The sequence below is a fragment of the Elephas maximus genome, chromosome 6 (genome assembly GCF_024166365.1).
Source record: "Elephas maximus indicus isolate mEleMax1 chromosome 6, mEleMax1 primary haplotype, whole genome shotgun sequence".
Lineage (NCBI taxonomy): Eukaryota > Metazoa > Chordata > Mammalia > Proboscidea > Elephantidae > Elephas > Elephas maximus.
Genome location: NC_064824.1, coordinates 93,746,348 through 93,770,019, shown reverse-complemented (window position 1 = coordinate 93,770,019; position 23,672 = coordinate 93,746,348). Strand labels below are relative to the sequence as shown.

Sequence of the window (23,672 nt, the reverse complement as noted above, 5' to 3'; positions counted from 1 at the left end):
GTCATCCCCAGCCTTCTGGTTACCCCAGCTAATACCACATGAAACATAAGCTATTGCTGTTGATGCCTGCCCACATTTCATATTTGTGATTTTTCATACTTTTAAGCTACTAAGTTTGGAGTGGTTTATTATTCAGCAATGGACAACTGAAACAAGTCACAAATAGAAACAAATATAGTCTGTGTAATAGAGATACCACCTCAGTCGAGACAGCCCAGGTCCTTTCTCATAAACTTGTTTTCATGTTTTCTATGCTTACCAAAGGAGCAAATTTATCCTATGAGTGTGATGCTTTTTAATAGTTGATGAATGTTCCAAAATAAGGAGCAAATATTAGCAATAAATTTATGTTTGCAATGTAAAACGTATTAAAAAAAATTTTTTTTTTACAGGCATACCTCACTTTATCGCACTTTGCTTTATTAAGCTTTGCAGATATTGTGTTTTTTACAAATTGAAGGTTTGTGGCAACCCTGAGTGGAGCAAGTCTATTGGTGCCACTTTTCCAACAGCATGTGCTCACTTCATGTCTCTGTGTCACATTTTGGTGATCTATAATCAGTGATCTTTGATGTAATTGTAATTGTTTTGGGGCACACTGAATGCGCTCACATAAGAAGAAGAACTTAATAAATGTATGTGTGTGTGTCTCTCAGCCTCCCTATTCCTTGAGATATGACAGTATTGAAATTAGGACAACTAATAACCCTATGGAAACCCTGGTGGTGTAGTGGTTAAGTGCTACGGCTGCTAACCGAAAGGTTGGCAGTTCAAATACACCGGGCACTCCCTGGAAAGTCTATGGGGCAGTTCTACTCTTTCCTTCAGGGTTGCTAAGAGTCAGAATCGACTTGACAGCAATGGTTTTGGGTTTTCTGGGTTTGAATAACCCTATAATTGCCTCTAACTGTTCAAGCTAAAGGAAGACCTGCACGTCTCTCATTTTCAATCAAAAGCTGGAAATGATTGAGCTTAGTGAGAAAGGGATTTCAAAAGCCAAGATAGGTTGAAAGCTCGGCTTTTTGCATGAAACAGTTAGCCAAGTTGTGAATGCAAAAAAATTCTCAAAGGAAATAAAAAGTGCTCTCCAGGGAACACACAAAAGACAAGAAAGTGAGACAGCCTTATTGCTGATAGGGACAAAGTTTTAGTTGTCTGGATAGAAGATCAAACTAGCCACAACATTCCTTTACTCCAAAACCTAATCCAGAACAGGTCTCTAACTCTTCTCAATTCTACGAAGGCTGAGAGAGGTGAAGAAGAAAAGTTTGAAGCTAGCAGAGGTTGGTTCATGAGGTTTAGGGAAAGAAGCCGTCTTCATAACATCAACTTGCAAAGTGAAGTAGCGAGTTCTGATGTAGAAGCTGCAGCAAGTGATCCAGAAGATCTAGCTCAGATGATTGACGAAGGGGACTGCACCAAGCAACAGATAGTCGATGTGGACGTAATAGCCTTCTACTAGAAGCAGATGCCATCTAGGACTTTCATAGCTAGAAAAGTCATCGCCTGGCTTCAAAGCTTCAAAGGACAGGCTGACTCTCTTGTCAGGGGCTAATGCAGCTGGTGACTTTAAGATGAATCCAGTGCTCATTTACCATTCCCAAAATACCAGGGCCCTTAAGACTTATGCTAAACCTACTCTGCCTGTACCCTATAAATGGAAGAACAAAGCCTGGATGGCAGCACATCTGTTTACAACATGGTTTACTGAGTATTTTAAGTCCACTATTGAGAACTACTGCTCAGAAAAAAAGGTTCCTACTCATTGACAATGCACCTGGTTACCCAAGAGTTCTGATGGAGATGTACAAGAAAATTAATGTTTTCATGCCTGCTAACACAACATCCAGTCCACAGCCCATGGATCAACGAGTAATTTCAATTTCAAGTCTTATTATTTCAGAAATACATATTGTAAGGCTGTAGATAGTGATTCCTCTGATGAGTCTGTACAAAGTAAACTGAAAACCTTCTGGAAAGGATTCACTATTCTAGATGCCATTAAGAGCATTCGTCATTCATGGGAGGAGGTAAAAATATCAACATTAACAGGAATTTAGAAGAAGTTGGTTCCAACCCTCATGGGTGACTTTGAGGGGTTCAAGACTTCAGTGGAAGAAGTAACTGCAGATACAGTGGAGATAGCAAGAGAACCAGAATTAGAAGTGGAGCCTGAAGATGTGACTGAACTGCTGCAGCGTCATGACAAATTTTTCATGGATGAGGAGTTGCTTCTTATGGATGAGCAAAGAAAGTGGTTTCTTGAGATGGAATCTACTCCTGGTGACGATGCCGTGAAAATTGTTGAAATGACAATGAGGGTTAGTTGATAAAGTAGTAGCAGGGTTTGAGAGAATTTGCTTCAGTTCTGAAAGAAGTTCTATTGAGGGTAAAATGCTATCAAACAGCACCACATGCTACAGAGAAATCTTTTTTCAAAGGAAGAGTCAATCGATGGCAGCAAACTTCATTGTTTTTTTATTTTAAGAAATTGCCACAGCCACCCCAACCTTCAACAACCGCAACCCTGATCAGTCAGCAGCCGTTAACACTGAGGCAAGGCCCTCCACCAGCAAGGAGATTATGACTTGCCGAAGGCTCAGATGTTGGTTAGCATTTTTAAATCAATAAAGTATTTTTTAAATCAAGGTATATACATTTTTTAGACATAACGCTATTGCATACTTAATAGACTACAGTATAGTGTAAACATAGCTTTTGTATACATTGGGAAACCAAAAAAAAAAAAATTGTGTGACTGGCTTTATTGTGAAATTCACTTTACTGTGGTGGTCTGGAACTGACCTCCAATATCTTCAAGGTATGCCTGTGCTGAATATTAAGTAGTGTCGTTTTTTGTTTCCCCTCTGAAGATCATTGATCTTCCCCTCTGAAGAGCATTCATGATAAAACAAACAAAATCTTAGGCAACATTTTTTCCCAATACTTTACAAGGAAAGTAACAAAATGCTATCTTTACTTATTTTCGACATTTAAATAACCTAAGACAAGATTACCTGTACTAACACAACTCTCAGAAAAATGAATGATGAAACAAAGCATCCTTTGCATCAGTGCATCTTGGATATATTTAGCACTGGAACAAAAAGAGAAAGGCTTTGGTACCTCAAGAAAGCAGATGATAATTTGTCACATCCTAACAGCAGTATCTGAACAAAAGATTTTTTTACTGCAGTAATAGTGATGGTGGTGGCAAAGGCATCAGAGCGGCCATGACAGTAACTGCTATTAGAGAGCACTGTCTGTAATGATAGTGTATGGCTCAAAGAGTTGTCATGAACATGACTGAAAGAACATACGTGAAGCACTGAGTACAGTGCTTGGTGCATTGTAAATGCTTACTAACGTGTAACTGCCATCATCATCGTCTTCATCTTCAACCCTATTTTGGAAACAGGGAAACTGTAGATCACAGAGGCTTGGTGACTTGTTCAGGGTCACAGAGTAGTAAATAAAGAAAAGGATTTAAACTCATGTCTGAGTGATTCCAAATTCATGGTTTTAACCAGTCTCTAGCATCTTCTTGGTATGTAGCTGTATGAGCTGCTGAGAAAATTATTTTCCCAGTATAGAATTACTTTCTTTGATCCAAGTAAATGACTGATTTTTTTTTTTTTAAAGTAACACAAAGGTCATGATTTATATATGGATGGCTACGTCTTGAGTTATGGTGCTAGAGCTGGATGAAAGGCTCACAGGCTGATGTGCACGTGCCGAGAAGGAGTTTGTTTAAGTCCGTATTGGAAGCACCCTGGCTCCTGCCCCTTCTCCATGCCACTTGTTCTGAATCAGGCTTTGCTTTCAAAGGTATGCAGACCACATTTATCCTATCAGATACACTGAATTTAGGATACGCTTACAAGTTTTTAATTCTTTTCCCTGAATAACTGGTATAAATTCCACTTGGTCATGATGTATTATTTTTTCATATGCTATTGAATTATATTGGCTAGAATTTTCTTGATAATTTTTGTATCTATATTCCTGAGGCATATTGGTCTGTAGTTTTCTTTTTTTGTGGTGTCTCTGTCTGGCTTTGGTATCAGGGTGATGCTGGCTTTGTAGAATGAATTCAGGAGTATTACCCCCCCTTTTTTTTTTCTGTGTTTTGAAATGATTTGAGTTGTATTGGTGTGAACTCTTTTCTGAAAGTTGGTAGAATTTCCCAGCGAAGCCTTCCGGGTCAGGGCATTTTTGTTGTTGTTGGTGGGAGATTTTTTTTTTTTTTAATCTCTTCTTTTGTTAGCTTAGTTTTTCTTCCACAGTTTGTGTTAGCTTAGGTAGGTAGTGAGTTTTTAGAAATTTGTCCATTTCCTCTAGATTTTCAAATTTTTTGGAGTACAATTTTTCATGGTATTCTGTTACGATTCTTTTATATTGGTTGTGTCTGTTGTGATATCACCTATCTCATTTCTTTATTATTATTATGGTACTTTAGATGAAGGTTTACAGAACAAGCTAGCGTCTCATTAAACTTTTAGTATACATATTGCTTTATGACGTTGGTTACCAAACACATGACATGTCAACACTCTCCCTTCTCAACCTTGGGTTCCCTATTACCAGCTTTTCTGTCCCCTCCTGCCTTCTTCTCCTTGCCCCTGAACTGTCGTGCCCTGTTATTCTCGTTTTGTTTTATGGGCCTGTCTAATCCAAAGCACCATCTTTAGATACTAATTTTTTCTAGAAATATAATTTGTGAATGTAGAAACAAACTATTGGACATGACTGCTTATAATTCAGTGAAGCACTAAGTTGACTATTTTAAAAACTTAATTACTCATTCAAAGGAAATCTCTTGTTTCCTATGAATGTCTTCCATACCAAGAAATGTGAACATTTCCATTGTAATATCTGTGTTTGATAAAAAAGGGAAGCATTTAGCATTCTGTATTTAATTGAGTTAAATGCCTAAGCCTTCAATGATATAACACGTGAATTTCCAGGGAAAATGAAAATATCTTCAGATGAAAGTAGTGCCAGTAAGTACTGTCTAAAATATTCCTGAAATAACTAGGTATCGTGCATTTCAGAAATTATTCTTCAAAAATCTAGACGATTATCCATTTAGATTTGATTAAAATGACAACTGAAATGGTTGCAAGCTTCTAAAGAGGGGCGTATTATAATCAAAATGACATCTGAGAAAGATGATTAATAGAGCTGCACCTGTGAATTACAGCAACTGTGATTCTCAAGAGAGTGTTGGAGATGGATGGGTACAGGGCATGCACATGCCTATAGGTCCCTTCCCTGGAGAATCAGAAGCATTTTCTCCATATACTACCTTGATAACTTCCCAATCCCTAAGGGAGAATCAATGGAATAGTGGGAAATGCTAGAAACTCTGAAAAGGGTTGCACCAGGGTTGGGGGGGAAGAGAAACTAAAAGACAGGACAAAGAACTATGCATTATGAGAAAAGACTTGGCAAAATTTACTTTTTATTTGGATGTGATGAATGTAATGAGGATTTAGATTAAGAGCTTGAGGGAAATAGTAATACGGAGAAAATGCCATGTAATATGAGAAGAAGAAGAAAAATTATGTTGATCTACCCATTTAAACAAAACAAAACCCTTGTGTCAGAGCAAAGGATTGTTTAGCCTTCAAAGAATTGATTCTGTGAAGAGCAGTTGGCATTTTTTGTTATTCAGTGAAACCCAGTTCATTTTTATAGAGTAGGAAGAAGCTTACTATAATTTCTACACAGATTTTTTTACTTTGAATCATGCTATTTAAAAGTGACAGAATGAGTCATTTTCCAATGAAATATGAAAATGTTAGAGTGTAACAAATAATATTTTAGATATTGCTGATTTTTTCTTGGTAATGTTCTTTCTAACCATTTCGTTACTACATTTTTTCCCCTTATTTATTTATTTTTGATGGCATGTGTTTTCAGTATCGCAATGCATGCTCACTAATTGAGTGTGTTTGAATTTTTGATTGGTAATATGGGTTTTGAGAAACATGATCTGGTAATACAGCCACTAATGAGGTGAGTGGCACTGTGGTGTCACTGATCTGTGGTATGACCATATACCAATAATAGCCGTATAGATAATTTACTGCAGGCGCCTTTCCATCAGGTTACTTGGGGAATCTCTGGTTTTCCAAATATGGCACAGAAAAACCAAAACAAACCCATCAGATTTCCCTAACAGGAAAGCCATAATAATTCTTGCAAGCCTTATGTCACAGAAATAAATAAATAAATAAAAGGCGAAAGTTTATTAAACTAACACATCCAGGAAGCATAAGAGAATGCTCAATTTACACAGCAGTGAGGCTGCAAGTGTGGTCTGCTGAACTTCAGGCATTTTAAAAGGGACACTAAATGTACCTGACCTCTGAGGTCCAGAGGCATAAAAAATAGCTGGTATACCATTAATTCAATAGTAACCAGAGTTTTAAGGAGCCCTGGTGGTACAGTGGTTAAGTGCTTGGCTGTTAATCGAAAGTTGGTGGTTCAAACCCCACCAGCAGCTCTGCAGGAGAAAGATGTGGCAGTCTGGTTCCATGAAGATTACAGCCTTGGAAACCCTATGGGGCAGCTCTACTCTGTTCCATAGGGTCAGTCAGAATCCATTTAACAGCAAAAAGTTTGTTTTTTGGTTTAATGTTCTTTTTATACTAGTAAGTTTCTTTCTTTCTTTTTTTTTTTTTTTTAACAGAAATGCTATGTTAACTTCTTTAAAAATCCTATGAACTATTTTTTTAGAGTGTAGCTCTAGGACGTATTACAATTTGTTCTAGGACTTTGCTACCTTGCTGCCTTTTACCTTCATTCTTTCCTCCTGTGTCAATTGCTCCATCCACAGCCTGGCATACCGCCTCATCTCACTGCTTACTTCTGCAATCAGCAAATAAGCATTGAGCTCACATCCCTGAGAGCTGGCCTAATAGCCCCAATATCGTTGCTTGGGTGACTACTGTCGGTAGGCTAGCAAAGACCTATTTCCTCTATATTGTCCATTGTGATAAACAAACCCAGTTAACCCTGTTAACTCTAATTTTTGTAATGTTTCTAATTCAAGTTAATACTAACATTCCTAAATGCCTTTCGCAGCCTGGATGCAGATGCATATTCAAGGTACTGCAAGAAATAATACAGAAAACTTTATATAATTAAACTAAATCCCTGCCTTACTGCTTTGAGTATTTTAAAACCAAACATCGAGAGAGGGTACTATGTGCTTGGACTCTGTTTTAACTGTGATACCAATAAATGTTTCACCCTCAGGAAGTCTATTCCCCAAAGAAGTGCTTGGTCTCTAAATGTCAAAACATTCTCATTTTTGAAAGAACAGTTTCTTTTGTGTGCAAAAGGTCTACCTTGGATTCACTCAGCGTGCTCTCCTTACCATTAAAAAATAAACAGAAGCGACATATCCTTAAAATAACTATCTGAACTTGAGTCACCTGTGCATTCCCAAAGCTCTCTAAATGAATGAACTGTCAAACATCACACAGAGGTGGGAATTAAAACTGCTGAATTTAAGATATTAGAGACAATATACTGCTTCTTCAGGTCAGCATGTCTGCCACAGAGTTCACACAGCTACTGTGTTGCTGTGTTTCTTCCAGTGCATTAAAACATTGCTTTTGAATAACACAAGCTCTGTGCTACATTACTTAACCTCTGGATGATTTGATGCCTCCAAACCATCATCCAATTACAGCTGACATTCTCTAGTTAACCACTGTATTTGAAAGAAGAACCAGTACAAAGGAGAATTTAAGAAAAAGACATGTAGCTTTGACAGGAGAAATGAACAAAGATTAATCATGCCTTTGTGGGACTGTGAACATTTACTAACTGAGCATTTTAGTTCAATGCAGCGTTTACTTATTAATTGCTTAAGAGCTGTAATGCTGGTTTCCAAATTCCTGCTCAACTTACTGTTACAGAGATGTTGCTGCCTGCCCCCTCCTCTCAAAGGACAGCCTTTAATAAACCTGTGTAGCAATTAAAAATTTGCTGTTACTACTTCCTGTTTTGCAAATTTCTCTTCCACAGACTTTAAGATGATAGCCAATAGTGGCTAAAGCCAATAGTGGCTAGGTGGGTCAAAGCCCCTCTTCTCTGCTGGGGTCTCCAAACAAATGCAGTGGAATAACCATTTGCCTTCTTACTGTAACCCTTCTGACCCTTCACCAGGCTAATATTCTAGGTTTTCTATGCAAAATTAGGGCATTCTCAGAAGGAAACAACAATAGGGGTTGAAGCTTTATCTTCCTTGTACTCTATCTACTCTTAAACTGACTCGAAAAGACCTGAGGATTCCTATGGATTCTTCCTCTACTTTTGACCTTGATTTTCTCTTTTTGGTGCTATATGCATCTTGTTCAAGTGACTCTGTGCAAATCTTTTTCTTGGGAACCCTCCAGCCTTTCTGTAGAACCAGAGCTTGATTCTTGATATCTTCCTGAGCCCTCAGCCTTATGACTCTAAGAAAGTTGATAGTCACCTTTGTCCTGTTTCTCAGACTCTAGGTGCATGATGGGTTCCTTTTCATGGGGAAGTCTATTTCAGTCCATTCTCCTGTGGTTCTCCTAGTTTTCTCGCTTAGCAATCTAGTTAAATAAGCACATCTCTTCAATAGAAACTTGAGTTTTTGTTTGTTTGTTTTTGGAAAATGTAGTCTGTTCAATAGTGAGGAAAGAGTATTTCCTCTTCTCTGCTTTCAGGGTCTTACCTTGCCCTTGCCTTTTAGGGGCAATGGACCCACTTGTTTGCGCTGAGACACTCTGGGCTGTTTCCAGCTCTGAGATGCAGGGACATTCTGTAAGCACAACATTTTTTAAAATGGATATTCCCTTTGTTACCCAGGGAATAGCTCCTGAGCTGACCAAGTTCTCTTTATTGAGCATCTGATTCAGATAAAAAAGGGAGTGTTTGCTTATTTCATCTGCTGCATTTATCTCTTTCTGTACTTGGACTCTCAAGCTCTGTTCTGATGGGTACTTGTTGTCTCCTGAATATACTCAGTTTTGACCTTTATAATATTCACTAACTTTACCACTAACACTGCCTCCCATATCCAAATCAATCCACAGGTAGGTTCCCTCTCCATTAGAAGATCTTCCCTTCTTCCTCATGCCTGTGACGATCTCACTCTCCCCATATATTGTCGCTCAGTACAAATTGTCTCTGCTACTCTTATGGCATTCACTTCATTTTGCTTTCTGTTTATATTTACACACACACACACACATATGGATAAATACAGACAGTTTGAATCCACCCAGAGACACCTTGGAAGAAAGGCCTGGAAATCTACTTCTAAAAAAATCAGCCATTAATTCCCAACAGAGCTGGAGAAAAATGTAGAACAATTCTAACTCAAAAAGAAAGACCAGACTTGCTGGCCTGATAGAGACTGGAGAAACCCTGAGAGTAAAGCCCCTGGACACCCTTTCAGCTCAGGAATGAAGTCACTCTTGACGTTCACCCTTTAGCTGAAGATTGGATACCAAAAAAACCAAACCCACTGCCATCAAGTCGATTCTGACTCATAGCGACCCTATAGGAAAGAGTAGAACTGTCAGATAGAGTTTCCAAGGAGTGCCTGGAGGATTTGAGCTGCCAAACTTTTGGTTAGCGGCCGTAGCACTTAACCACTATGCCACCAGGGCTTCCGAAGATTGGGTACACCCATAAAATAAAACAAGACTAAAGGGGCACACCAGCCTTGGGGCAAGGACTAGGAGGCAGGAGAGGACAGAAAAGCTGGTAATAGGGAAGCCAAGGTTGAGAAGGGAGAGTGTTGACATGTTGTGAGGTTGTTAACCAATGTCACAAAGCAGTATGTGCACTAACTGTTTGATGAGAAACTAGTTTGTTCTGTAAACCTTCATCTAAAGTACAAAAAACCCCAAAAAAACCCAGCCATTGAAAACCCAATGGAGCACAGTTCTACTCTGAAACAAATGGGACACCAGCAGTAGGAATCGACTCAATGGCAACTAGTTTGGCTTTTTAAAATATATATGCATATATATGAATATATATACATATGTATTTTTAGTCAAGGAATTGCAAGCTCTTCATTTATGTGTTTCATGTGTTTTATAGTTTGTCTTTGGTTCGTACTGAATCTATATCAATGTTTTCTGATTGACAAGTCATTCCTACTCCAGTTTCCACATTCACTTTCTAGTATACACTATTTAATTAAAAAATTCCTACTCACGAAACTGCTTCAAAAACGAAAAGCAACCAAAACGGTTGTTGGAAAATCTTTGACAAGGAGGACCACTTAAACTATTGTGAATTTCCAATTTAATGTGTTAGATAGATCTCAAAGATTTGTAATTCCTGGTTAAACTCTCATGCGTGTGATTGCTTATCTAAAAATGAAGGCTGGAAAATGTCAAGAACATTTTCTTTTTCAAAGAAGATCTATTTTATTTCACATCTTATTATATGAGCTATTTAAAGAATTTCTTAGATCAGATCATTTCTGTTAACTTTTAGTTTTTCTCTAAAGTGCTTTTGGTAGAAAAATACTTCTCTGTATAATATATATTTTTGTTCTTGTTATGGCTAGGTCACATGGTTAGCTTTGGTTTTTTTGGCTATGCCTTGTAACCTTTGAATATAGAAATACCATGGGTGTATTCTAAATTGAAAGGCTGGAAAAATTGAATTGGAGGCCTAAGAATACAATGGTTGTTTTAGCAGTAAATGGACCCATCACACATTAAATTACATGCTACAGGGCAGTGTAAAAAGAACACTTTACAAAACTATTGTTCAAATTCTTCTCATTTAATTTCCAATCATCACAAATTTTACTCCCTACTTTTATGTAGTATTTTTTTTTGTGTGTGTGTGTAGTATTTAGCTCCTTAGAAAGCAGCTTCTCTTGACTTCATGAGTTTTTCTTAATTCAATTAAGTACATTTCATTTAAAGATGTTTATTCTGAAAAGACAAATCATCAAAATTATACTGTATATTTCATATAAAGATACCATGTACAAATACTGATTATAATGTGGTAAGCAAAGCAAAAGAAGAAAAAAAAAATCAAAACTGTAGGTAAATGCCATTTCAAAAATTAGTTGCTGCATTTTTAGATTTCAGAAAGAAATATTTTGGGTAATATTTTAGGTTGAACCTAAATTGATAGAATTATTTAGAAAACTGAATTGTTAAAGAAAAGCTCTTATAATTTCGTTTTATCTTTTTCTTTTCAAAACCTGTGTTGCATCTTTGTAGGAAAGCAATTTATGGAGATTTTAGAATTTCATTGAAGAGGCCATATTGTTTATTGTTATACATTTTCGGTCTTAACTTTTTAGAAGGACCAAACCTATGAGAAATGCATGACTCTGTTGTCAGGCTTAACAGTAGCACTATAAAGTGAATTTCTCTTTACTTCAAGAGAATTGTCATTGTTTAATCATTGTTTCTACCTGTCAAGAATCACCAGCATATAACTTGTATTGCACTACCTAAAAAAAGTTAATTTTTAAAGGAGATACATATATATAATATTTCATATATATATGATACAAATGTTAAGAAATAAGGATCAAAATTTTCCATTAATAGACATGTCTGTAATATATTTAACTCCACAATTTTATGCACATTACTGTCATTGACTTCTTTAAAATAGACATTTAAGATTACAAATGATTCGGTGTATAAAGACTGAGAGTAAAAAAGACAGATATAAATGTTACTATAACCATGGAATTCTAATTACTGAACCTGATGGGGAAAGAAATCTGGTGGAGCAAAAAAGTAATGGTTATAAAAATGTTGATAGTGTAGGTAAATGACTCATCCCTAAAATTAACAAGCCAAACCCAGTTAATTATGTCTTAGCTAATAAAAGTGATAAGGTTTATAGATTGGTGAAAAATTAATAAAGTCTTTAATGAATTTTCTGGTAAATTGCAGAAGTCAGAAGAAACTTGATAGGAGTCTGAAAATGTTTAGAAGAGATCAGACTTTCTGAGATAGAAAAGGATGCTAGAAATGCTGAAATTCCATCTTTTGTACAGGAGGGATTTAAAATAAAACCTGTCTTATTGAGCTGTATCTCATGTCTAAAACAGAATAGTATGTAGCAACAACTAATAAATAGTTCTTGCACAAATTAACGTTAAAAATAGGCACTGTGTGAGGATCACCATAGTGTGTGTGTATGTGTGTGTGAGAGTGTGTGTTTTAACTCCAGGGCTATAGACAATATTTTAAGGTGGTCAGATTTGTACCTCTCTCTCTCTTTCTCTTTCTAATAAGGATATTTATGCTGCCATTTAGCTGTCCAAAGCATAAGTTGTCCAAACACATACATTTAAGCATCCCTAAAAGTTTTTTTTTTTTTTTTTAAATAATTCTCCTGAAGTGTCTCATTTTTTTCAACTTAAACTTCTGCTCCGTTTCCTACTGCAGTTAAAATATCCATGACTGGACTAGGGGATGTTCTGATTTTAATTTACAGTTTGGCCTGTTTTAGCTCTTTAAGGTTGTTTGCCTATTTTGAGACTGAAAATGGGAAAGATTTCCCATTGTCTTGCTCATTTTTGGCACAGAATTTTTCCCAGTTGCCAGGTAAGGCTCTTGTGCCAAGAGATTTAATACACAGACATATACATCCATACAGAGTTCCTCACTGTCCAATCTTCTTTGATGTTGCCAAGAAAATAAAAGTATCTATATTTTATAACATGAAGGTATTTATCCCTCCCCATCAAACGCTATTTGGTTCTCTCTTTCTTTTTTTCTCTATTTTTTTGGTAGCTGTCTTTGTAGGTGATTGTAGAAAATGTAAACACCAAATTTTTGTATATAAAATTCTAAAAAATTGCAAAGTGAAACTGCAAATTTTGCAAGTAACTCTGAAGTCTGTGGAAAGCGATGGTTGAGAACTGCTGTAATCACACGCAAAGCCATTGATAAATGAGGATCTGGCAGAGTTAGACAAGTTGACAATTGAAGCAAAAAGTCACAAGTGTGTTGACTGTACTGTACAAGTTCTTCAAAAGAGAATGATTTCAATATCAAAGGATTAAGAGAGACCCTTTTGGAAAATGAATGAACCCTTGAGTAATTTTGCAAGAAAACTGACCCTCTTGTGTGCTCATGCTATGAAAGTCATACTTGAGGTGAAAATACACCCTACAATTTTGTGTAAAATTTTTCTTAAAAAATTTAAAAAAGTGAAATGTGTTCATTTCTTTAAAAAAATTCTAAGAGTTGGTAGACTGTTGCAAAAATAACTGTTTTGTAAAAAAGAAGATACACAGATAAACTTATTTTTGTAAATTTTAGTTTTATTTTTCAAACTAAAGTTCCATTTACTTATTTTTTTTCCACTGCTTATGTGAAATTTTGCCCCCAATTTGAAGTGGGCTTAGGTGTCTTTCCCCTCTCCTTCATCTGTGATAATTACATAATGGTAATAATGTATGTGCATTACTTTCACTGTTTAGATTTTTTGGAATTTAGGATTTAACAAAGGTAATAAAAACTACAGTGAAAATGAGTGATACAGAATCAATTATGAGAACTACATGTTGTTTACAAAGCTGTATAGACTCTATAGGACACACAGTGGATTTTGATATCCGCTTTCAGTTTACCCTAATCTTTGACCCATCCATTCTGATCTGAATTGAGGTGTCTTTCTTTCAAGAACTATATTATTGATCTCAGGTAATTCTTACCTCTGTAACTAGATGTCTTGCGGTTAATTCCACTCATGGTGACCTCACATGTGCCAGAGTAGAACCGTGTTCTATAGGGTTTTCAATGGTTGATTTTTTGCCAGTAGACAAAAAGGCCTTTCTTCCAAAGCTCTCCTAGGTGGACATGAACCGCCAACCTTTCAAGTTAGCAGCCTAGTGTGTTAACTGTATGCACAATTTAGCTCTTTAAGTGTGCAGTGCAATAAGTAGGATTTTCTCCTCTGTGGCTTGGTGAGCATGTCTGTGTATGTGCGTAGTTATATAGGTTAAATTCATTTTTGCAAAAAAGAATAATTTTTTGATTTGTCTGAGCAGTGAAGAATCTGCCAGTGCCTGGATACTTTCTGTATATCTGTAAGAGTGAATGGACATGCTTGTTCCATCACTTTCTTATAAAAATGTATCTATTATATTTGAATTTCGTTTTTTTTTTATTATTTTTACTTTTCCCTTTAAAAATTAGAAAAATTCAGAAAAAGATAAGGGTGAAATAATAACCACCTATATTGTATTGCCATCTATCAACAAGTAATGGTAACACTGGATTATATTAGTAGATTTAATTCTAGGCTTTTCCCTATGTTTAACAGGATACTGAAAGCATATTTTTTATCACTATATTCTTAGAATTGTGTCTAAAGTACAAAAGCCAATCAACCAAACAATCAAACATCCCAACTAACAAAGAAAAAGACAAACACACAAGCAGTATACACACCCACATTCTAAAGGCAGCTGCCTAGGAGGCATCAGTTATATCCCCCCCTGATAAAATTATCAGTAGGTGGTAGATCTGGCTCCCCTGCCTTCATCCCTCCCCCTTTCTCTAATCTTTATGAGTTCTGTGCTCAAGAGTTCCATATGAATTTTCAGATATGTGTGGTGTAGGACTAGGCAAAATACTGACATGTGTAGCAGGGTTCCAATGAAATAACTTGTGAAGATTGAGGTGCCATGAGGAAGGAGACATAGGTATCTCCAGTTGGATGTCTGCTTATGTATCAGACTTAATGATTTGCCCTCTGTGCCTTTTTGGAGTGGAGATGGGGAAGAGAATTTAAGAAGGGGAGGGACTGAGGGAAAGAAGGAAATTCACCTTCACTCTCTCCCTTGTTATTTGTTCCCTTATTGGGCAAAGATGCACTCTCTCCTAGTGGATCAAGAGAACTTCAAGCAGAGCGTTTGGGTTGTCTACTCTGTATCCCCCCTGAGCAAGCTGGCCTTTGGGACAGAACACGTGCAAGAAGGTTGTAGGTGAATGCTGGAGCTGGAGGCAGAGTGGGAATGAGGTTGAGAAGCAACTGCAGTGGAGTGAACCCCCCGTGTCAGTGGGCTAAGTGGTGATAGGGTCTCCGTCAGGGCCCCCTCAAGAATCTGCATCAGAATCCCTTGGGAGCACCTATAGATGTCAGTAGATGCTAAGTTGTTTCTAGTTAATAATAAGCCTTTGACTTGTCTCTGTAACCTCTTTGCTTCCCCATTCCTAGAAACCCTGAAAGCAGAAGAACAAGGGCGAGAGGAAGAGTGAAGGAGAGCTTGTTGGTCTTCATTCCACGTCCCTGTGGTTAGTGCTGGCTGGCACGGGGGGAAGGAGCAAGATGAGCAGTGAACTGAAAGTTAAGATTCAGATTTTAAACTCTATAAGATGGCATTTTTTTTTGACACTTGAAAATGGCTATGAAGCTACAGGATCTGCCCAACATGTCATTAAAAGATGGGAGAAGGAAATTCAACAGAGCATGTTTGAAGGCATTGAATGGAGAAAAATAAAAGCACATCATCTTTGTGTCCCACTGAGTTCAAAGGCTATTCAGTAGCCCAGCTACGTGTGCATAGAGAAAGCTAGGTTATACTGCGTATTTCACAATTTTGCTTTACTTTTCAAAATCTAACTGTGGAGTCAAAAGCATTTTCTCAAGCTATTAAAAACTCTTTATATACATCATCTCAGGGTGTTTATGTTTTGAGACGGCTAGGAAATAAAGCCTAAACTCTCAGGGAAGGGAGGAAGTCCTGCACATCTTTCTGCTGGTCTTCAAAGAACACCAGAATTTAACACCGAATTTAACTCTTTAGGGAGGAGAAAGAGAGAGAATTCCCCCTCCTAGATGTTCTGCTATCTGTATGTTAACATACTAAAATGTTTTACATACAGTAAAAGGAAGTAAACATAATTTTTAATGACAATGTGGTCTATTTTATAGCTGTGCCATAATATCTTTAACTAGTTCTTCATTTTAAATAAAGCTATGTATGAACATTTTTATGTAGAAACATTTTCTGCATTTGGGATCATTTCCTCAGGGTGGAGTCCTACGAATCATAACTAGAATAAGTAGAAATACAGTTTAAAATGCTGATTATATGTAACAAATATTTTCTTAGAAAATCTGGGTATGAAAGAAAACTAAGAAGAAAAATACCATGTTAAATACCATCAGCCTTTTTTTTAGAGGCATCGTTGTCTTCCAATCTTTTGTCTATGTTTAAACATTTATAAATGTAAACTCATGACATACAGTCTTATTTTTGCCACTTAATATTATACCAGGAGAATTTTTCCCTATTCAAATAGTTTTTAAAACTTTGGTTATACTGTATTTTTATGCAAATAATGCGTGCCTTCTACGTTTGTTTGCCAAACTCCCCTTCCCCCAGTGAGATATTTTTGTATGTGCCACTATGCAATTTATCTCGACATGTAAAAAAAATTGGCATAGTGGCGCTTAGAAAAATACCTCGCAGGGAGAGGGTGTGGTTGGAAAACAAACGTAGAAGGAATGGGGGAGTTGCATAAAAATACTGTAATGGTGCGTAGTAGTTTACTGATTTGATCTACAGAAAATCCAGTTTTCTTTCCCTTTATTGTGGACACTATGAGTCAGAATTGACTTGACACCTGTGGGTTTGGTTTTGGTTTGGATTGTGGACACTTACCACCAGTTACCAAGAAGTACACTCCTACTCATGGCAACCCTTTGTATGTTGGAGTAGAACTGATTTTTTCAGAAGTAGATCTCCAGGCCTTTCTTCTGAGATGCCTGTGGATGAATTTGGACCACCAACCTTTCAGCTGGCAGCCTAGTACATTAACAATTTGTACCACCCAGGGACTCCTGCTGTGGGTACTTAGGTTGTTTACTTCTTTTGAGATAATGATGCTGCATTGAATATCCATGCATATATAGTTTTCACTGCATGTGAAACCTGGATAATGAATAAGGAAGACAGAAGAAGAGTTGACGCCTCTGAATTGTGGCGTTGGTGAAGAATATTGAATATACCACGGACTGCCAAAAGAACAAATAAATCTGTCTTGGAAGAAGTGCAGCCAGAATGCTCCTTAGAGGCAAGAATGGTGAGACTGCATCTTACATACTTTGGACATGTTGTCAGGAGGGATCAGTCCCTGGAGAAGGATGTCATGCTTGGCAGAGTACAGGGTCAGCGGAAAAGAGGAAGACCCTCAATGAGGTGGACTGACACAGTGGCTGCAACGATGAGCTCAAGCATAACAAGGATTGTAAGGATGGCGCAGGACTGGGCAGTGTTTCCTTCTGTTGTGCATAGGGTTGCTATGAGTCAGAACCGACTCGATGGTTCCTAACAACAACAACAACATAGTTTTCACGCATAACAGTAATAATTTTCTTTAAAGTACATTCCTAGAAATGGAATTCTTGAGTCAAAAGTTAGGAGCATTTTGCTAAGTTGTTTTCCAGAAAGTTCATTCCTAACTAGCAATTTATGAGAGTTGTATACTTATGGTCCTGTTTATACCTAACTTGGCACTGAGATTCACCATTAACAAGTTTCATAAGGAAAACTGATATCATTTTAATTCTCATTTCCTTGATTATTAATGGGGTTGAACTTTTCCTTTAATGTTTATTAGCCATTTGTATCTCCCCTTGTGTGTTCTCTGTTCATACTTTTTGCCCATTTAGCTATTTGATTCATTTGCATTTTAAAAAGAGGAACTCATTAACACAAATAAATCTCTAATTAATGAAACCTATGAAGGAAGTACTTTCTAAGCAGAGGGGGATCTTCCTTGCTCTTTTCAACCTTTTTAAAAAATTATTCAATTAAAAAATATTGAGCATCTACTTGGTATAAGGAATTGTGAACTCTTGGGAATAAAACAGAAAAAAAAAAATGTTTTTGGCCTTCAAGGAGGAGGAGGCTATTGTCTGGTTTGAGTAAACTAATTCGGCTTATTCCTTCTAAAAGTTCACTGACTTTTAAGACATTATAAAAAATAATTGACGTACATTAGTGAATATACGGACAGTGGCAAAAACAAGGGAATAGTCTCTCATAATTTTATTACCTCAGTTCATCAGTTTAACACTTTTGTATAACCTTTTTTTTTCTATGCATTTTAGCATAGCTGTTATTGTACGATACATACTACTTTGTGTCTTGCTCTTTTTACTTAATATTATGGCTAAACCCCTTTATTTTTTAGTAGGAGTCTTTGTTCCAATGGCTGAATAGTCTCTCTAATATTCACTTAATCACACCCACTTTGGGGAACATTTAGATTGTTTCTAGTTTTTAGTATAGTTGTTTTAAGGGATGTTCTATATTATCTTAAAACCAAAAAAAAAAAAACCAAAAAAAAAAAACCAAACCAATTGCTGTCGAGTCAATTCTGACTCATAGCAACCCTATAGGACAGAGCAGAACTACACCATAGAGTTTCCAAGGAGTACCTGATGGATTCGAACTGCCGACCTTTTGGTTAGCAGCTGTAGCTCTTAGCCACTATGCCACCAGGGTTTCCGTATTAGCACCTTGATTTTTTTTCCCCCTTAACAATGTGTCATGGACATAATTCTCCACCATGTGCATTTTAAATATAAACTTATTAGAATACTTAACTAGAAAGTTTTAAGGATTGACAGAGTTACTGTTGGGAAACCATGCTGTGTTTTGCATGTTATAATTTTGAGGGTGGTTCTCTTGTGTACCCCAGATCACACCACATTAATTACTACTTGCATTGCACTGGCGAAAGAACCAGATTCAGGAGTTCATACTTCATTTTGTGATCTTGGGCAAGACCTAATCTTGGGAAAAATCTGAGTTCATACTTCGCTGTGTGATCTTGGGCAAATTACACTTTTAGAGTGTCAGTGTTCTCATCCATAATGTATGGCTCCTAAGGCCTGTACCACATGATATTTCTGTGACAATTAAACATCATATATTGCTGATGTATGCCCCAAATTGTTTCAAATTAATATTAGACCCCTCTTTCCTGCATTTAATCCCTCTCTTTCATTCTGGGTATTTGGGAGGAAAAGTATAGCTTTACCTGGCTTGAGGGGTTAAATTTCCTTTTTTTTTTTTTCCCAATTTCTTGTAGGAATAAACCTTTTTAAAAATATATTTATTAGGAATAGGCTCTTAATCATGGCTGTGCCTTAAGTCTTTGAAATCCCTAAAAATACATTAATTTCTGATTTTCTGTTAGTTTACTCCAAAGCAATGTATGAATATAATTTAGGTCCATTGGAGATTAGGATGTGGACTTAGTTGGTGGGCCATTATTCTCCTACCATGGTCTCCCCTCTGGCCCCCAAATATTCACATCTGTCTCACATGCAAAATACATTTATACCATCTGAAGGCTCTCAATGGTCTCAACTCATTATAACATCAACTCAGATTTAAAATCTCATCTAACTTTCATTAGCTCAAAAGTCCCCAACTGAACAAACTCTGTTTGGTTTCAAGGTCTAAGAACAAAACCTTGTGGCTCTTGGCTGTCCTCTGAGTTTGAGGCTCTGCCTTGGAATCATCCTTCTTTTTCACGAAAGGTAGTTTGTGTTTGCAACTGAGTAGTTTCATCAACTTGTTTCTTGCCCATAGAATTTGGGGGGCCTGACAGCCTGCTTTCATTTTGTACACTGTCTCGTTCAGTCCAAACTGTCAGTGTTCTGTGGCTATAAAATTCTCAAGAACCTGCTGACATCTTGATTTTAGCCCAGTGAGACTCATGTTGGACTTCTAACCTACAGGCCTGTAAAATAATAAATCTGTGTTGTTTTAAGTCCCTAAATTTGTGGTAATTTGTTACAGTAGCAATGAAAAATTAACACCATTGAATTTAGCAATATGGAGATTATTGATAATATCGATAAAAGGTATTTCAGGGAAATGATGAGAAATGAAATCCTGTAGAGAGCAGTTTCTTGTCTGAAAAAAAGAGAACAGTGGAGAGAGAATGTATAGACCACACATGAGATTTTCCACATACTCTGTACTTTCTTACCTCTTTGCCTTTGCTCATAGTCTCCTTTGGTTGTTTTGTCCTCTTCTTCCTACCCTCATCCCATCCCATTCTTATGGTTAATTACTATTATTAAACCTCCCCTGATTCAGTCTGGATTAGCCTTTTTCCTATGAGTTCCTGTCACTTGGACACTCATAACATTATACAAGTTTCCCCCAACTAAATTAGTTTGTGTGTTAAGCAGTTAGCAGAGTAGCTGATATCAATAAATGCTTAGTTAATAATCATGCTGGGAATTCTTGCACATTGATAAATTAAACAATTATAAAGTATACCCTCTTACCCTATGAAGTTTTATTATTTCTTTTCTTTAAGTACATTCTAGTAGTTAGGCTTCTATCTAAATATTTGGTAAGGTAAGCAGAAAGATTAAAGAGAACAAATATCCAACAAATGCCAATCAAATTATGGCTTCAGCACATAAACACTATTTACTTAGGTGAAAGCTCTTTTCTGGAGAGATATTTGTAGATTATTATCCTAAGTTAAAAAGTAAATTTCCAAAGAAGTCCTAAGTTATGATTTTCCATGGAAAGAAAAAAACATATTTATAAAACTGAATATGAAGCTATTTAAATTTCAGGAAAGAGGATGCTAGGAAATACCATAAACATCTGAAAGCTTAAACACACCTGCTTTGAAAGCTTAAATACATACAGACATAGGAACTAGAAGTTAAACTAATTACAATAATCAGGAAGTAAAACTTACCAAAATAAACAGAAAAAAATTATTTAGGTTTTAAGGTATCAGAAAATTTTACTTCCTTCATCTTAATTAAAACAAAACAAAACCAAACCTACCACCACCACCATTCTTGCTTGTTTCTATCAATTCCCTGTGCTTCCTTTTAGCAATCCACCCTCCAATAGATACAGCTTCCTGCGGCTTTGAGGACCACATCGTTCAGTTAATTTTTCCTGCTGTCTCACCATGCACCTCTTTCCACACTTTGTCTTTTTATTACCTATAGGCATTGAGACTGCTCTGAGAAAGCAGCACCATCTTACACAACTAGAAGTCTTTCATCTTGTAACTATGCCCGTCTGAAACAACCTGGGACAAGGAAGGAAGCAAGGGGTGTTTTTGAGCAGCCAGGACATTGTCGCAAAAACCAGACTCTACAACTCAGAGAGTTTATTTTTTGGAGAGTCTCCCAGGCTCTCACTTAATGTTTGCTTACTCTGACAAAATCCATTTATTAATATATCCTGAGGACATTAATACATGATGTCATAAAATAGTTACTAATACTCTTGATGCTGAGTCATAAGTAACACGTTAACTCATTTTATGTAAATTAGAATCAATTAAAAAAAGAAGTGAGGAGTTAATCACTGGAAGAATTCCATTCAAAGCTGTCGCAGTGGAAAAAGTTTCAGCACTTAAAAAAACGAGCTTCATTATTTTACAAAACACATTTTTGTGGAACATGTCATTGAAAATATTTTTCGATTCTCCAACCAGCAGCACCTTGTGATTTCAAATTTACTTTTAAAATTCAATGTGTTTCAACAATAGCTGAAACCCTAGCACACCATGAAATCTGTTGGGGCCCACATGATGCAATGGTATGGAAAGAGAGTCTGGCTGACGAGTTACAATTAGCCCAATTGACTCTGAATTCAGATAGCTTGGGTTTGAATCATTACTCTGCCACTAACTAGCTGTGTGAACTTTGCCGTACTATTTAATGGTCTCTACTTCATTTTCCTCATCCATGACAAAGGGATAATAAATGTAGTCACTTCTTAGTGTGGGAAACAGAGTAAACCCTCAGTAAATCTTAGTTGTTATAACTGTTTCTACATATTTTTATTTTTATCAGAAAAAATACGGTAGACAACATAAGGTGTAATAGTTTCTTAGGGCTGCATAACAAAATACTATAAACTAGGTGGTTCATAAGAACAAAAATTTATTATCTCGTAGTTTTGGAGGTTGGGAATCTGAGAGCAGGGTGTTAGCCATGTTGATTCCTTCCGAGGCTTTGAACCAGAATTTGTTCAATGCCTCTCCTCTAGCTTCTAGTAGCTCCAGGTGTTCCATGGCTGCAGCTGCAGCATCATATGGTGTTTTTCCTCTCTCTCTCCTCCTCTTTTATAAGAACATCACTGAAACTGGATTATGACCCACCCTACTCCAGTGTGACCTCATGTTAACTTAGCTGATAACATCTTCAGAGACCCTACCTCACACACACACAAAAAAGATACAGGGTTTAGGACTTGAATATATCTTTTTTGGAGATGCAATTCAATCCATCAGGGATAAAAACAAATCAGAGAGAATTATACAATCTTAGCATTGGAAGGAAGCTTAAAAATTACTCAGTGAAGGAAATTTAGAAAACACCTAGTCATCCAATGCAGAATCTCTTCCCAACCTCCCTGAGTCATTTAGCATCTGCCTGGAAAATTTGTTAAAAACAGGTAATTTAGGAGTGCTTCTTTCTTTGGTGGCATGGCTCTGCCAATTTTGTCCATTGTCTGAGTCTGCCTTTTAGAACAATAAGAATAAAAATAAAATACTCACCTTTTATTGAGTGCAGGCTGTGTTCCAGGTGATATCTTATACATCTTACATGTATCATTGTTAATCCTTATGATAACTTTACTGAATTAATATTCTTAAATCTATGTTAAAGACAAAAAAAAAAGGTGCAAAGGGCCAGAATTTTTTCTGAGTCATGTTGTTGTTCTTGTTAGGCGCTGTGGAGTTGGTTTCAACTCATAGCGACCCTATGAACCACAGAACAAAACACTGCCTGATCCTGTGCCATCCTTACAATCATTGTCATGCTTCAACACATTTTCGCAGTCACTGTGTCAATCCAACTCTTTAAGGGTCTTCCTCTTTTCCACAGACCCTGCACTTTACCAGGCTTGATGTCCTTCTCCAAAGACTGATCCCTCCTGATACCGTGTCCAAGGTATGTAAGATGAAGTCTTGCCATCCGAGCTTCTAAGGAGCATTTTGGTTGTACTTCTTCCAAGACAGATTTCATTCTTTTGACAGTCCATGGTATGATTCAATGTTCTTCACCAACACAACAATTCAAAGGAGTCAATTCTTCTTCAGTCTTCCTTATTCATTGACCAGCTTTCACATGCATACGATACAAATGAAAATACCATGGCTTGGGTCAGGCACACCTTAGTCTTCAAGGTGACATCTTTACTTTTGAACACTTTAGAGAGGTCCTTTGCAGCAGATTTGCCCAACACAATGTGTCTTTTGATTTCTTAACCGCTGCTTCCATGGCTGTTGATTGTGGATCCAAGTAAAATGAAATCCTTGACAACTTCAATCTTTTCTCCATTTATCACAATGTGGCTTATTGGTCCAGTTGTGAGGATTTTTGTTTTCTTTAATTTCTTTATGTTGAGGTGTAATCCATACTGAAGGCTGTGGTCTTTGATCTTCATCAGTAAGTGCTTCAAGGCCTCTTCACTTTCAGCAAGCAAGACTGTGTCAACTGCATAATGCAGGTTGTTAATGAGCCTTCCTCCAAACTTGGTCCCCTGTTCTTCTTCATATAGTCCAGCTTCTCAGATTATTTGCTCAGCATGCAAATTGAATAGGTATGGTGAAAGAATACAAACCTGATGCACACCTTTCCTGACTGTAAACCAC

The 23,672-nt window shown here is 36.8% G+C and overlaps 1 long non-coding RNA gene across 4 annotated transcripts in view; it reads left to right on the top strand.

Annotated features, from left to right (window-relative positions):
- The window catches only part of LOC126077946 (uncharacterized), a 219,052-nt gene that overhangs the window by 184,030 nt on the left and 11,350 nt on the right, over positions 1–23,672 (top strand). For 2 of the 4 annotated variants that reach the window (XR_007517914.1, XR_007517917.1), the window contains 2 exons: positions 15,220–15,296; positions 22,903–22,968. This is a non-coding gene — a long non-coding RNA (uncharacterized LOC126077946). The remainder of the gene's footprint in view (positions 1–15,219; positions 15,297–22,902; positions 22,969–23,672) is intronic. The other 2 variants (XR_007517916.1, XR_007517915.1) reach the window with 2 other exon arrangements.